The sequence below is a fragment of the Typopeltis vanoorti genome, chromosome 15 (assembly GCF_054136105.1).
Source record: "Typopeltis vanoorti isolate ZY-2024b chromosome 15, IOZ_Tvanoo_1.0, whole genome shotgun sequence".
NCBI lineage: Eukaryota > Metazoa > Arthropoda > Arachnida > Uropygi > Thelyphonidae > Typopeltis > Typopeltis vanoorti.
In genome coordinates, this window is record NC_143563.1 from 15672955 (window position 1) to 15690067 (window position 17113).

The 17113-nt window shown below is 37.5% G+C and overlaps 1 protein-coding gene across 1 annotated transcript in view; it reads left to right on the forward strand.

The window, feature by feature from the left end:
- Positions 1-16447: 16447 nt before the first annotated feature.
- LOC150098416 (failed axon connections-like) overlaps positions 16448-17113 on the forward strand; it is a 78040-nt gene continuing 77374 nt past the window's right edge. Inside the window, exon 1 of the mRNA XM_090404883.1 lies at positions 16448-16755. The gene's annotated coding sequence lies outside the window, so the exon portion shown is untranslated. The remainder of the gene's footprint in view (positions 16756-17113) is intronic.

Below are 17113 nucleotides of genomic sequence, written 5' to 3' on the forward strand. Positions count from 1 at the left end.
GTTTTAGCATCGGTTCCCCAATCTTTAGCTGAGATACTTTTCATGATATTTAGTCTTCTTTTTGTTCTGATAGCAACATTAGTGAAGCTTAGTGATGGATCCAGAGTAACTCCAAGGTATTTGGGGTTTTCATTAAAGGTAATTAGTTGACTGTTGAGCTTAATCTTTGGTCTCCACTTTCTGAGGTGGTTATTAATGGTAAATACCCAAATTTCTGATTCAGTAGGGTTAGTTTTAATTTTTTGGTTTTCGCAGTATGTAGATAAACTTTTTGTTTAAGTGACCTTCTGCTGTTTCTAGGTTGTTGTGAGCTGAGAATAGGACCAAATCATTAGCAAACATAGCTATCTTTGTTTCTTTATTTATATTTTTATCTAAGTCATTTAAGTAGATGAGAAAAAGAAGTGGGCTCAAAATGCTGCCTTGAGGGAGTACGTGTCTTATTTTCACTTTCTTGGAAAAGGTATTATTTATTTTAACTCGAATTGTTCTATTTCTTAGAAAGTCATAGATCCAGTTTAGAACTTTCCTTCTATTCCAATATGACAAAGTTTGAAAAAGAGTTTCTGCCTCCACACCTTGTCGAAGGCATTGCTAAAATCTATAAAAGCTGCAATGGTAGATTTGATAGGTTTGGTTTGAAAGCTATCTTGAATTTCCTGGGTTAAGTAGAAAAGTTGATCACTTGTTGAGTGATTTTTTCTAAAGGCAGCCTAAAAATGTGAAGTCAGTGAAATTGGCCTATAACTTCCTGATAGGCCTTGAGATTTGTTAGGCTTTAAGATTGGTATGATTGTCGCTGACTTCCAGTCTTTTGGAGCTTTTCCTTGTTTTAAGCTATTGTTGTATAGGCGAAGTAGCCAATCTAGGGCTAGGGAAGGAAGATGTTTGATCATAATTCCTTGTATGTTATCTGGTTCACATGATTTATTTGTATCTGGTCTCTCTAAGACATCTCTCAATTCACAGATTGTAAATGAATCCCAGAATACTTTGTTTTCATATTTTGGGGAATTTGCAGCGTTTTTCTGCTGTCGAGCCTGTTTTGATATTTCATGGTCTTTCCTAGTATTCATCCCTAGTTTTCTTATATTTTGAAAATGAAAGGCCAAGGTATTTGCTATCGCCCTGTCTCCAATTTTGATATTTCAATTGATAAAGCAGTGATCTGTCCTAGTGTTAAGATACTAGCACATTCGCACGTTATAACACTCGAGTTTTATAACACTCAGTTTAAAAGTTTAACATTAAAAAAAAAAAAAAAAAAAATCAGCTAACACCTTTTTTTTTTTTTTTTTATTTCCGTATATGGGGAGTAGGCGAGGCCATTTAGCCCTATCTAACTTTTGGAGACTGAGTGGGCAGTTCAAAGTTTAACATCATCTGTTTTATTTAAGTTACATTCATGAATATTGGAACGAGAAACGAGAAATAGCTCTGTTTATAAAAAACGACAATTTCCCTTCAAGATCGAGTGTCCAATTAAGCTGCACACCCACATGCACATAAGAAGATAGTTAGCAAGTACAGTTCGAGAGAAATTATTCTTACGGATTTCAGTGGCTCTAATTCCCTATTGAAACGTATAGCAGTTTATATGACCGTCAGTAGCGTAAAGGGTAGATGTGCCAGATATCCTGAAACAAAATCGAATAATAAAAGTCGTATTGAATTTTGTAATAAAGAGAAGGTTTAACTTTTTTTACCTTTATGTTCATGATGTGTAGTCTTGCTACATAAATTTATAAGTCTGGCAATAAAATGAGATTCATTGATAGTGATAATAAGGAAAAACACGTTCCCGGATGTTTGAATTAATAGGAAAGTTGCCTTTAATTGCGTACTTAGTGTGTCTGTAAGTGGTGATTTTATGAGAGTAGCTTGACGAGCTGATCTTAACAAAAACAAACGACGTCGTATCGAGCACGGAATTCACATTAGATCTCGGGGGAAAAAATCACTCAAATATCGAAGTTACTCTGATTTTGTTGTTCCTTTTCCTCGGTCAAGAATCGTAATGATTTCGCTTCGTGTGCTCAAGAGATTAACCAAAAATATTATCTTTGGTTGTCGCAACGATTGCGAACTAGACCACACTTTCAGTTTATAGAAGATATTCTCTCTCTCTCTCTCTCTTTCTCTTTCTTTCTTTCTTGGTAGATTCTTCCTCTACTCCCTCCCCCGCCTCCAAAAATAACTTCGTTTGCCTTCTTTATACTCATTTCCTTTAAGAGTACGGGTGATTTTTATTCGCTTCAGACTTCTTACATAAAGTTAATTTACGGGCAAATCAACCAGAGAACACACGCAATGGACAGACCAAACACAAAACCCACTCAGAGCGGTGGATGGCGTAGTGTGTAGACGGAGGATTAAGTGGTGTGGACAGGGAATTGTGTGGAGTGGCGTGCGGTCCCACGAAGACTCCTTAGACTCCCCACGCAATAATCATAATAATAATCAGTGGAGGCTCGTGGCCTGAAATCGTGAGGGTGTTGCAACTTTCGTAATTACAGTGTATACGTGTTTGGATAAAATATCAAAATTATGGTAAAAATTAAAAAAAATTAAACATGAAAAAATATTATTTATTATCGATAAAATTACACAGTTTGGTATAATTCAAAATTACTTAAAAATAAAATCCATTCCCTTAATTGTAATGAAAGAAATGGATTTACAAATTTTGGACATTACAATTAAATCCTTTAATTGTAATGTCCAAATATTTAAAGAGACAGAGTAAACACGATAAGCACTACGAACACTACTACTTGCGCAAACAGCATATAAACAACAGTGGAACTGCGCGACGGACAGTGCCGCATTACGCTAATAGCTCGCATCTCACTATGACGTGCATATGCGTAGCAATATGACACAGTGGTAAACACAGTGTTTCTAGTGTCCTTCGCCCTCCCAAGTGCTACAATATAAATGGATTTTTATTATTTTTTTTACAAAATAAGAGAATTGTATAGGATTGTTGATGATAAAATTAAATATTACAAGCAAATATAAATAAATTAATAAATATATTTATGTATCGAGAACAATTGGGGGTGCTGCAGTTCCGCAGTGCCTATGCACCAGCCGCCCTGATGATGATGATGATAATAATAATAATAATAATAATAATTTGTTCGAAATGGATTATATTCACGTAAGATAACTTTATTACTTATATTATTGGCACAAGTTTTCAAATAACAAAATGGTCAGGTTACATTACATATCTGATTTTTGTGGCTAATTTAAAGATCTACTTGGTTCAAATTTATTACAACAAAAATTATAGAAAACCTTTATCATAACTACATTATAGCGTTTTTTAATAAAAAGGAAGCCTTATCTTCTCTATATGACAGTTGATTCACTTCAATTGCAAACCCTATCAAACAGGTCATTCTTTATAGATAGTAGAACAGTTTATCGTATAAAAAGCACTCCGATCTAAAATCATCATTCCTTCACTTCCTTTTGAAGAAAATCAAACCATCCGTAAACGAATATCTTGTTGATAAATTTGTTTTAAATGATTCATTACTAACCGGCTTAATGCAGCCTGCATTTTCAGAAAACACAGCTTGGGCCTTAATTGTCAAAAGTGCGAAAGGCAATTTGTGGTATCTCGTTGCTCAGCCGTATTGCAGACAACAAGAAGAAGCTAAATATATAGTTTTCCATCTAGGGATGTCTGGCAGTTAAATGTTGCCTTCAACAGGAAAAACGAGTTGAAACGGAAATAAGTTTTTGTTGTCTAGACGAAGAGATGTACAGCCTAAAGAGGAGGGAAGGGTTTGATGAGAATAATGGATCGGATCAAGGAGTCAAGGCCCATGAGGCCATTGCGTTATTTGCCATTCGTGTATTTCGATTTGTAATAGTCCATTAATAAATTTGATATTTTTTATTGATGTCATTATTTTGATTCAAATAATAGCGAAAGGGTTTTTTTCGTTTCAGATAATTGAATACAAATAATGAATTCTATAATAAAATGTATGAACTGAGTTATAAAAGAAGGTTTTCCTTCAACATAACATTAATGTGGAGTTAATGTAAATAAATAAACAAATAATAAAATGTGTCATGTCGTGCAGACGATAAAATATTTCAAAAAAGCCCTTAACGCCTTTTTCATTCCCCAAAAGGGAGTAGGTGGAGCTTCTTTAACCCTAAATATTGAAGGTCCTTCACTGATAGTAAACTCAATAAACGAAGTATTTATGGGAGATAGTGTACGGCAAACAACTGCTGCCATCTCTTGGCCCTAAACCTCAGCACTTGTATGATTGTCTGTAATAATGTGAGTTCTGTAGTATTTTGTAGATATGGTGTTAAAAACAATGAATTCGTTTTAGTGAACCGAAATAATTAAACTGATTCTACAGATCAGTAATTCTCAACAAGTCTAACCGAAGTATTCTCCATCATATTTCTTCCCTCACAATGGTTCACATCGTATTCTGTTTAGATTTACTAATCCACAATTTCAACTAATCATTTAAATCTTCTCTTGACTGGTCAATCAATATCACATCACGTGCAATATCGACAACACCGTGTTCAGCTCATTCATCCCCATCGGAAACAAGCAGGTGCTGAATGCTAACCCCTGATGCACAGGAACCCAGCACACCCTTGCTTTTACACAAACCCTTGCTTCTTGCACGCTTATTACTATTATTTGACACCACCAGGGAGTCCAAAGACTCATCGAGGGAGGGCACCTACTCTACAACTCTCCGTCTCCATCACTCAACCTCATCATCTACACCAACGCCATCTACTGTCCACCACTACCACTAGTATTTTCAGAGACAATCACAAACATCCATGCCCACAGCGGGATTCGAACCCGCAGCCTTTTGGCTGGAGAGCGGATAAGCTAACCGCTCGGTCAACCAGGCTCGCGCTTGTTATAGTTCCCGCGTGTATAGGGAAATCTCTCATCATAAGCACTCTCTAGATCAATTTCAATTTCAATTTCTCTAAGATCAATGGTAACTGCTACGCAGGATCTCTTGTAGCATCTAAAAATCTTCAGATTTCTTTAGGTTGTATCAACTAACAATGGAGACAGGGGCAAATGTTGTTTTCTCAAAACTTCTGAATGGAAAGTGGCTCCATCTATCCGTCATACGCTGAATTAAGTTTGCTCTAGAAAATAACTGCACAGGCATACACCGCTCATACGACACGTTAGGTTCCAGACCACTGTCGTATAACGCATCGCTAACTTTTTTTTTTTTTTTTCATGCTCATTTGTAGATGCATGTAGTGGTTTAATAACTTTTTTAAGCAATTATATATGTGCGTGAAAAAAGCAGTTATTTACTTCAGTTCCGGGAACACGCCCAACCATTTTGGTCTTGAATCTACACCATTAAAATATATAATATTTAAATATAATACATATAAAAAATATAAAAATATAATTCACAGCGAAACACTAAAAACACTAAAAAGTTCACGAAAACTGCACGTCGGTTGATTTACGGGTGCGTCATGTCTCTGACACTGACACTCTAGCTCTGTGTGTGTGTGTGTGTGTGTGTGTGTGTGTGTGTGTGTGTGTGTGTGTGTGTGTGTGTGTGTGTGTGTGTGTGTGTGTGTGTGTGTGTGTGTGTGTGTGTGTGTGTGGCAATGGCAATTCATTCCAATCACGCATCACTTTGAGAGAAAAATTTAGCCCTCATCCCTTTCTCGACAGCATTCATTCTCAACTTCCAAGGATGCCCTCGTGTCCTTTCCTCACTCTCCATAAAATGAAAAATTCCGTCTACTGATATCATGTATGATCTTTCAAAAGTTTATAAGTCTCAATCATCATTTAAATGCTTTTTTTTTTTTAAGTTTGTAAGTCTCAATCATATCACCCCTATTTTCCCTGTTTCTTCTGAACGAGTTCCTTCTGTCGCATGCTGCTCGAGGAAGATGTCCCGCAACATCTCAATAAATGCATTTTTTATTCTTCTCATGTGATTTCATAGCTACTCAATCAGTACTTGGATAATTAAAGTCTCCCATTATGATTACTCTTTTCGCCTCACGTTTTCTATTTGGTGATGCATTTCTTCATCACCAGCAACCGATCCACCAGGTCTGTAACAACACCCCACTATGTAATTGATCTTCTTAATTCCACCTCGCACCAGATGGCTTCAAACTCACTGCCACATGAAATATTGTTATTGGTAGTACTACTACAATCATAGGCCTCAACTCTAACTGGATTCAAGTCATCCGATATCATTAGCAGCACGCTCCCTCCTTTCCTTCCTAAAAATACTGTACCCACACTCGATACCAGTTAGTAGGTCTGATTCTGATACAATCTGAGGTCGCAACATATTTACTAAGGCAACAAACTCTACCCCTTTGTTTCTGACGCTCATTGCATTCGTGTATAGACATAATAAGCTACCTGCGTGCTTTATTTTATATATACTCTTGTTTGCAGTCTGCATGACACAGTTGGGCAACTTGCAGATCTCTATTCTTCTCTAGTACCTTATATACAGCTTGATAGTCGGATCCGGACAACAACAAAATCGTTCTCTCCTCATAATCATTTCTCTGATAATCTCCATTTACATAACATTGTCGCTCTTACGCATAGATTCTGAACATTTTTCCCATCATAATTTAGCTTCCCTGACTCTCTGTTAAGTTACATACCAATTAATACAAGCGGATTTCCAAAAAATAAGGTAACACGTTTTTTTTTTTTTTTTTTTTTTTTTTTTTTTTATCGAAAATGTTTAAAAATAGGAAGTTGAAATTGTACACCAAGAAATAAATGAGCGTGCACTGCTTCTCCACAAAGTCTTAAAATTTATTGATGCACTGGCCCAAACGATAGATCAGTTTATCCATCGTTCAATCTACTTATCTACTTCAGTACTAGATGTGGCAGTTTCCCAACGACTAGGGCGCAACCACTCACAAGTGGCGTGCGCAGTGTGTGAAGAGTAGCGTTGTCTTGCATCAACCGATGCACAGTAAAGGTCTGCACTGATTGTCCCCCCCCCCACCCTCCACTTTAGCAAGAAGCCTACCAACAGAACCCCTTGGCGATCCTCTAACACTAGTCATGACTTTTCCGACAGTGAGAACAGTTTCGAAATTTTTTGAGCGCACGAGATTGTGGATGTTTCCAAGTCACGGAGTCTTGTTTGCTCTCCTGAATAAAGTGGATAATCCACGTTTCGTCTCCTGTGACTAGGCGAGCGAGAAAATCCTTTCTTTTATTGCTGTATTGCAAGAGATTCTCCAAACACCCCCCCCCCATGCGTGTTGCCTTGTGCTCCTGTGACAATTGTCGGGGCACCCAGCAAGAAACACACTTTTCGAAAGCCAAGGACGTGAACGATTTCGTAAACAGTGGATTTACTCAAGTTGACCACTTATTTCACTCGCCGGTCTTCAAGAACGATGCCCTTAATGCGCGAAATATTGTCTTCTGTCTTGCTCGATAGAGGCCTGCCCGCCCGATGTAGATTTTCAATGTCACCACGGTCCACTTTAAATTCATTGCACCAAAAACACACGGCTTCCTTGACATCACCTTTTCGCCATACACAGCAACCAGTTCACGGTGAAGGTCACTTGGTGAAGTCCCTTTTGCCTGCAAAAAACGAATAACTTCTCGGGCACCTGTTTTCAACCACACTCGCACGGTGGCCGCCATCTTGCAACTGGAATTAGCTGGGAGGCGACAGCAGCGCCACACTGCAATGGCGATCTTTGGGAACGTTATTAACGGTCTATCTGTCCACCGTGTTTTATTTCGTTCTCTTTCAAAACGAATACCTGACTTTTCAAAAACCCCTCGTAGTTTTTCCAGACTTATAATGTATTCAAGTGTACGCCATCCCTCTTATACAAATCCATTCTTTTCTTAAACTCACTCCACCCATCCAAAAACTCGCATCCATTTCTTCGCAGCGAATCGTTTGCCATCATACCCCCTTCTTAATTCTTTTCCGTTATATCTAGACAACATATTTTCGATTTTCACGTTCTCACTCTTCAGTCTCGCTTCTTCCAACAACCCACCCTTTCATATCCTCTCTCAAACTGAACGTATCGCTACTTAAGTTGTTCGTACCTAATGGAATTACGATCTCCTTTTCTGTTATTGAATTGATTGCGTTATATTTTGAATTTCTGTTCCGGGAAAACGTGATGTTATAACTCGCTCATCAATAGCATGTTTTATGACAGTCACCACACCCAAAAAACGTCCTTTTTACAATCAACTTTACCTATTGATTTTCGTTACGCACTAACTTACCTGATTCTTGTTTGTTGTTTCTCATTTTGCTGCTTAATTTTCTTACCCCTCCTTATGTTCCCTTAAACTCCACTCGACTTTCTGTAATTCCTGCGTCATCTGTCTAATAATTTGTTTTTAATTTTGCGATTTTGGTGGTTAATCATTTTCAATATCCTCTTTAGTGGGACAAGCCTTTTTGTTCTCGACTTCGGGGGATGTAAAGGAAGTCGCATCGGATAATACAGAATGTGGATGGGAATACAATTATGGGTTGAACGGGATATTAGCTCGTGCATTATGCGAGAGTGCCTAGAGAATTAGTAGTGCCTTTGTGGACTAGATTGTTTAATGTGAATCTTCGCTCTGGTAGAATCCCAAGGGAGTGGAAGGAGGGAAAATAGTTCCTTTTCCTGAAGGAAGTTCCAAGGAAGTAGCAAATTAGCGAATAACGAATCAAAATGTTTGTAGTGATGGTTAAGTTATTAGAGAAGTTGATTAAAGATAAAATTCGGGAAAGGATCGATAGGAATGGGATACTGTATCGGGGACAGCGTGGTTTTGCGAAGGGTAGGTCATGTTTACTCATTTTTTTATAATAAAGTGACAGCTGAGTTGGATAAAGGTAATGGCTACCGACAAGATACCGCATAGAATTCTGATAAATAAATTACAGCAAATGAGTGTGGAAATGAAGTTGACGATGTCGATAAGCATGGAGAAATACCAAACAGTGGTTTATTCAGGAGCAGAGTCCAAACGAAGGCCTGTGACTAGTGGCGTGCCACAGGGCTCTGTACTTGGCCAACTAATGTTTAATTGATAAACTAATGATGTCAGAAATTACTTCAGGATAAATATTCACTTGTTTGCAGATGATGCAAAATTAGGTAGAGCGCGATGTCCATTTAATGGGGTAGAATGTAAGGTTATGCATTTTGGAGTGAAAAGATTACAAGCTGAGTCCATCTGGAGCAGTATTCTAGGAAATTGATGAAGACAGGGATTTGAGTGTGTTGGTGGATGGAGAGTTGAAGTTTACGGGGCACATAAAAAAAAGGGCTCAAACAGTACATGGAATTAGCAGGTTATTGAAGAACACCCTGAGATGCAGAGATAAGCAGGTTATTGTTTCTCTTACGCGACTGATAAGGCCTAATCTGGATTATTGCGTAGAGATCTGGTCTCCTGGGTTTCTTGAAGATGTGGAAAGATTCAGAGGCGAGGGACCAAGATGGTGGCACGTCTGTGCGATGTTACCTACGAGGAAAGATTAAAAATTTACTGGTTACAGAGATGGGTTGGGATGCAAATAACGAGAGATTGGATAGAGACGTGTAAGTTGCTTAGGGAATTTGATAGGATACGATGTGGAGAAAATATTTCAGTATATGAATAATATTAAAAAATGAAGGGTAGGCCACGAAAATTAAGTTAGAGTGTAGTTAGCGAGGGAGGGAGGGGAGACTAAATTTCTTTGCTTAGAGAGTGATGAATGAGTGGAGTAGATTGCCAGAGTCAGTAGTGCGTACTTTGTCGGTGTGTAAGTTCAAGGAAAAATATGTCAGGTATTGTATCGTACTAAGGGTTAGGGTTCGTGTAGCGGATGTAGTGATGGCTAACTGCAGCTCTGGGTACGCTATTAACGGAATAAAAGACGTTAAAGTATTTTTTTTTAAATATTGAAACAAGATATTTTCATAAAATACCTAATTTTATTTATAATTATTTTGATAATTGCAAATTATAGTCTTGATGGCAAGTATTCTAGCACATAAACAGCGATAACAATCCAACGCACTTGGAATTTTTAATATTTTCCTAAAAGCATGTCTGTCAAAATGTTTAGAATGAGTTCAAAACTCAAAACTGCTGCAAATGTTTTGAACAATAGTCCGAACCCTGATCTAGCTCTATCCCTCTCTAGTTGCATGGGAATGATCGAAGTTCCCAGGTACTCATTGTGAGAGCAGATGAATGCTGTGAAAAAGACGTATTTAGCAACATCGGTGCTAACAACCTTTAATTTAAATTCAAATCTCTAAGTATTGTATGGTTCTATTTTATTCAGCTTTTGATTTAACTGCAGACATAATGGTCCCTAAGGTTTTGTTAGGTCGATGCTATCTATGGTTCGGTTTCATTAACATTCGTGGCTTGTGGAAGCGACTAAATTTTATTTGAAATCATAACGATTTTCTCTTTTTCAAAATAAAACAAAAATTTTAACTTAAGAGATATTTTCGGTCGATCATAAGGACATTAAACACTGTCGATTCGAAATTGTTGACTTTTTTTTTTTTTTTTTTTTTATGGATTCGTTGATTGAACAAAAGCTAATCAAATAACGCAGCTGTTATTAACCTGTGGCAGTGCAAAAAATAAATAAATAATCGATAAAAGAAGCGCATCAACTAAGTTTACTTGAAATATTCAAATCGGAAGGTTTTAAATATAAAAGCCTAATTTATAATACAATTATTTCAGCCAGTGCACGTTTAAATAATGTGGTGGTGTAAGAAATGTATAAGATGTTATATCAGATGTTATAAGATGTTATTATCGTGTGAAATCGTGTCAATTCTTAGGATTTTGGGAGGGGGGGGTGGAACGGTGCGCTAACCACTCTGTGCAGGTGTCTCTGCGTGTGGGTAATTCCATCTGAGGGACCCAGTTGATTAATCGGAATTTGTTTTTCTTCGTTTAGGTCCTCATGGAGTGAATTCTGACAGTGGTGCAGTCGATCGACTACCCTATTTGGCGAGACTTAAGTTCAAATTTCTTCAAGGAAGGAAGGGTCAGGTGTTTTCAATCAAGGCTGAGTTAACCAGTCTCAGACGATGGTAGCAGGGTTTTCCATCCCTCAAGAACAAACAAATTGGCTTCTATACATATAAACACGTATTAGATAGATATAACACAGTACTCGTGCGTGATTTTTTACCTCGTCTGCATTGTGAAACGAAATCGAAGAATTATTGCTGCAAGGTTCGCCCGAAAGAACAGTGGATGATTCTTCTTTGTCCGTTATTCTGCATTTGAAATAAAGAAAGTACGCAATTGTTATTAGAAGATCTAGTTAATGTATAATTGGATTTTATAGTAACAACTGTGTACTAATATCGACACTAATATCGCGTGCTTGCTTGTGGTGGTTTGTATGTGCATTTTACCGTATATAAACATCGTGTTGATAAAAAAGCAAATTATTGCAATTATCGATGGGTTTTAATTAATTCAAAGTGGTACTTTTTGCTAAATTACATACGTGGATGGGGCAAAATATGGAAATTTGTTTCCTGATGGTTGTCGGTGGTTAATTTGTTCAGAAGCGAACAGACATTCAAGTCTGGAGCCTGAATCTGCGGGATTATCCGAAACATAAATGCAGGGAAGCAAAATACACTTAATATGGTGTTAAACTAAGCCGCTAGATGGAGCCATGTAACCGCAGAGATTGGTGATAGGTGCTTTCACAACGGTTCACCCCCCCCCCCCCCGTCGAGAGAGAGAAAGCGATTTGGATTTCCAAATTCTCTCGTGCAATGAATGAATTGATGTCCATTTAAAACGGCTTCCCAGAACTCTCTCCGTAAGACAACTGTCTCATTTCAGTTGGTCTGTACACCTGGAATAAGTCTTTATGCTGTCTGACAGCGTACTTCCCTTCCGTCGTTATTTCTTTATTTTCCTTTCAATTCTTCTGTTTCTCCACAGTCCAAACACGTAATCTTTTCACCCTGGGAGAATCGCAACTCTGATCACAATTCCTGAGTTGTGATTCGCTCGCTGCGGACACTTGCATTGCGAGCATATCCCAATAAAAACAGCCTCCCACTGTAAAATGTCGCTGTTATATTCACTCCCCCCTCTCCCCCAACCGGTGGCATAATGGCTAATAGAGGGAGGATGACTAAGTTTTATTTTCTTTTTTCTCTATCTCTGTTTTTTTTTTTTTTTTAAAGCCGATTCCTTCCACTAACAAATGCCGTCTCAAAATCTAAACAATCAATTCTTTTTTTTTTATTATTTTGTTTCTTCTTCACCCATATTAGTGAACAAACAAACAATACGGAATTTTTTCAAATATTTATAATAAATACGATTCGTAAAATTTAACTTCGTGTAACAAGTACAAAAAGAATGAAGACCACGAGACATCCTTCAGTAGATCTGTCCACTTGCGATCTACTAAAGGATGTCTCGTGGTCTTAGCTGTCTAGTTATCCCAACAAAATACAAGTACAATCACCTAAAATGCCCCCCCCCAACAAAAATTCGATTCTAGTGTACCCTTTCCTGGAATTCTCATAGGGGGTAAGCTAGCATTGCACTCTGCGAGAGGCTAACTAATCAAATTGTATCTGGTTTCGACGAAGCCCTTTGGCTAAAAAAAACCTGGATTCAAATCGCATCTAGACGCGAAGATCCCTATCCGGGTTTTTCAATGAGTTAGCTGGTTTCATAAAAAGATGGTAAGGTTTTTTCCCCATCCCAGAAAACCGAATTTTTTCCATCCTGTAATGGAGACTAAGAATACGCAATTTACACACACAAAATATATGCAGGGTAGCCATAAAATAACTTTCCCTCTTTGGAGGCATCTGTAACTAAAACCAATAAACGGAATGAGACCAAATTTTATATTGAGACTTTTGAAGGCATGGGGAGATGATTTCCGCAAAAAGAAATATTTAGTAGCAAAAGTCGCCGATAGGGGAAATTTTGGCGCTGGCGGAGCCGAAAACAAGCGATAATTACATTAAAGGCAGGTAAAATGGAATAATAACATTTCGACGGTGTAAGCGACAGCCTCGTCACTCGTTCCAGCTGGATATGTGGCGCGTTACAATGATAATAATAATAATTAAACTAAAACAACAACTTGCGAGAGACACAGAAATTAATGTAGTGATTGAACTCACAGGAAATAATGTTTTATTCATCAGAATCAGGGTCCCCTGGACCACATACACGATTTTCAATGTTTGATTGAAAGTGAAGTGAAGCATTTTCCGTAAGATTTTCCAGCCGAGCTATGGCACGGGCGCTTGGACCAGTACTGGTCCCTGTGTCGAAAAACACCGCAGTAGCAACGTTTATTACTGTCTCTTCTTGCACAGTTTTCCGTCCTCTGCCAGGTCTAACTCCTAGTGATGCAGTTTCTTCAAACTTCTTAATCATAGCTCTCAGTGCTACAGCTGACATAAGACCTGTACACAGGTTATGAAGCCTTCTAAATTCCCGAAGGGCCGCTACAACATTGCACTGTTTAAGGTAAAAAAACTTAAGAAGTAAAGCACGCTGAGGCAAGGTAGGACGCATATTGAGCACAATTCGTCAGTCATTCGAATAAATTGGGAACCTGAACGTTCCCAATCCCTTTTCAAGTGGAATTGGTGGCGCTGCTGTCACGTACGCAAAGTAAAATTTGCATAATCCTTTTTACCTGCGTTTACTGCAAATATTTGACAGCTTTCGGTTCCGCAAGCGCCAAAATTTCCCCTATCGGCGACTTTTGGTACTTTTTTTTTTGTGTAAAGCATCTCCCATGCCTTCAAAAGTCTCAGTATAAAATTTGGTCTCATTCCGTTTATTGGTGTTAGCTACAGATGCCTCCAAAGAGGGAAAGTTATTTTATGGCCACTCTGTATATATATATATATATATATATATATATCAAAAAAAAAAAAAAATCAGCTAACGCCTTTTTATTCCCGTATATACGGGAGTAGGCGAGGCCATTTAGCCCTATCTAACTTTTGGAGACTGAGTGGGCAGTTCAATCTCCACTGGTACCAATCAGAGATAGATGGCCCAAGGCTATCACTAATTAAGCGGTACGCAGTGAAGAGAGACGGCTCAAATGTGCCGCCATCTCGTGGTCCCTAACCCTAACACAATATATTTAATGTCTGAAATAATGTGGGTTCTACGGTCGATTTTCTTGAGTTTACAGGACGAAAAACCCGAGTTTCCGGGAGGAAAAACCCGCTTGCCCGTGCCAGAGATCGACTAACTCGGGAACCGGTCGAAAAAAGGCTTAGAAAAATTTCCTCTAGTCGCCGACTAGACTCGAAACCAAGTCTTTCTTCGTGCGGCCAAGCGCCGTGGTATGCAAAGTAAAAACATGAATCACGTGTGTACAAATGACGCTAGTCAACGAATGCTCGCGAAAGTGCAAATATTTCAAATCTTTGCTCGTTTCATGTGCTATCAATCAAGACTCTTTTTATAATTAGTATCCAATCTGTCATTGTGACTATGTCTAAGTCACTATGTCATTATGAACAAGTAATGCGTAATACAATTAAGAATGGTTGCTTTCCTTCTTTGAGTAGTTTTCGTAGGAAATTCCATAAAAGAGTGAAGGTTTAGGTCAATCATATGGTAAATAAAATGGTTAATCCGACGGCATATCATCTATGCCACGCAACTTCATTCTGATTTTTAATTTTCTTCGTCTTACACCCGCTCTACGATGCGAAGAACTTCACAAGGCTTTTACAACCGAAACTGAGTTAGTCGGTCACATGCAGAAGTGGAAATGTTTGTTTGTTTCGGAAACTCGAGTTAACACAGTTAAAATCGACTGCTGTTGGTTAAAATCATAGTTAACAAAACCGTAGTTACAATCCACTGCTGTTGCTATAGCAACAGCAGTGGATCTTAACAATGGTAATGTTTATTTACTGAACTGTTGTAATATAATAATTTATTGTATTTTAAAGTTGCTATATTTTGGTTTTCGCATATGTTGATTTCCCTATAAAAATATGCCTTTTGTTCCGTCTTCTCTACCGAAAGAACGTCGATTATCATGAGAGCCCTCTGGTGGAGGTGAACGCATCTTTCTAGTAAAAAAAAAAAAAAAAAAAAAAATCCTTTTCTATAGTTTATGAACATATCTTTTTAAAAAAAAAAAAAAAAAATCTTGCAACACTGTTCGGTTTTATTAATGGTTCTAGATTAAGACTCTTAACAACCTCACTTTTTCGCTAGATTATGAGGATTTTATCTTATAGGCCGCATACACGTCAGCCAAGCGGATAACTACGTGAATAAACGTTGTAGATTCTCTCTCTCTCTCTCTCTCTCTCACACACACACAAAGAATATTTAGTAGCGCTACAACACGCGGCTAGAAACACGCAAGCGATGGAAGATGAACTAGGAAATAAATATATAATCTTCCGCACTTTATACGTCCGCAGAATAACTAGAGCGATCGCTACATGTGGACACGTGCATGCAGTTATCTGACCCAACTTGCTTCCTACAAGATGGTCTTTTACCAAGCTTCAAAAGCGTTCGCGCGCAATTTATTGCATTTGCGCACTCGCCCATGCGTTAACATACGGAGGAAAAAGGAAATAAAAATGATAAAAATAACAAACAAAAAAAAAAACAATGAAATAATTATGAACTTTTAGGGCGTATAAAGCAAATATCACAAAGAACTTTCCGATTATAGTAAATATGATTTAACTGTAGATAGCCACGACTAAAATTGCCTCTAAATTTATTTCAAAATTATCACGTGACTAGTGACGTACTTGCGAAATGTAACAAATCAGTCAGACTGTTTTAGCCGAGCTTAGTTGAATTTCTGAAAAGAACATCAAGTCTGACGTCATTTAAATGAACTTGCATGTGTTTCTTTCTTTCTTTTTTTTTTTTTTTTCCCTCTAGAATACATAGAATTATTGTCTAACTTGATTCTAGAATCTAGATAATAACCGATATCACGTTTTATATTGTAGTCTGCTTTATTTCTTTGGGAGTTAAAAAAAATGTTAAAAAAAAAAAATAATAATAATAAAAATATGAAATATAAGTGACCGAAAGAATTTCAAGGGAACGGAGAAGAGAAAATAGAGCTTTCATTGCAAGACAATTTTTATTCTATTATTAATAGATTCAAAGATATGAAATAACAATAAAGCTTTTCAACGAAAAAACAATTTTGCAATATTGTCTGTCCTTAGTTTTAGTGCTTAGACTTGTCAAAAGAGGCATCTGGAAAAGAAGTAGCGCGGGCCATTGTTATTTTAGCATTAATGGCTGCCCATGATCTGCACGCGATAGATTGAGCGAACGTGAATGCTACAGTTTATTCAGTTGGGCACGCGGCTACCCATTGTTTACACAGAGCCAAGCGATTCCTGGTAAATAAAGACTGCTACAATAGTACGGGTTCGGCGTGGAGTATTTTAATTCCCGGTCTTTTCTCTTTAAGTGAATTCTGTGCGATTTATCGTCTTTCTGTAGTAGAGCAAAAGAAAGGTCAAGAGTACAAGACATGCGGAAGCCACATAGTGAAAAGATATCTTAAAAATTTAATACAGTATCCGGTAGTGACTTGATGAATGTCTATTACGGTTAACTAATGTCATGGCCACGCTTTTATTCATGTAAGGTTTCACTCAAAGCCACAAATCGCCGGGAAGTTAAAGAACTGTTGACATCAAAAGGTTAGTATTTTTCAAGCGTTGCAAATTCCATGATCTTCCCCCCCCCCCTCCCCAATTCATTGCCTTAATCAATATAGAAAGAGCTAAAAGAATATATCATAGAACAAACAAACAAAAAAGATCTAAATGAAAGAAACTAAACAATATTGTAGCAAACAATGCTACTAGAATAACAGAATTGATTCAGAAATGGCCGATCTTACATAGACTCGATTTTCACTCTAAAAATATTAATTGAAAAGCGAAGAAAATTTCAAAAATAAGCACAAGTAACCTTCGCTGATTTAATTTTAAAATTATTTAAAATATTAGCCGATCTAAACTTTAATATTTGTGTGCTAAAGAGTGGAATGATTCA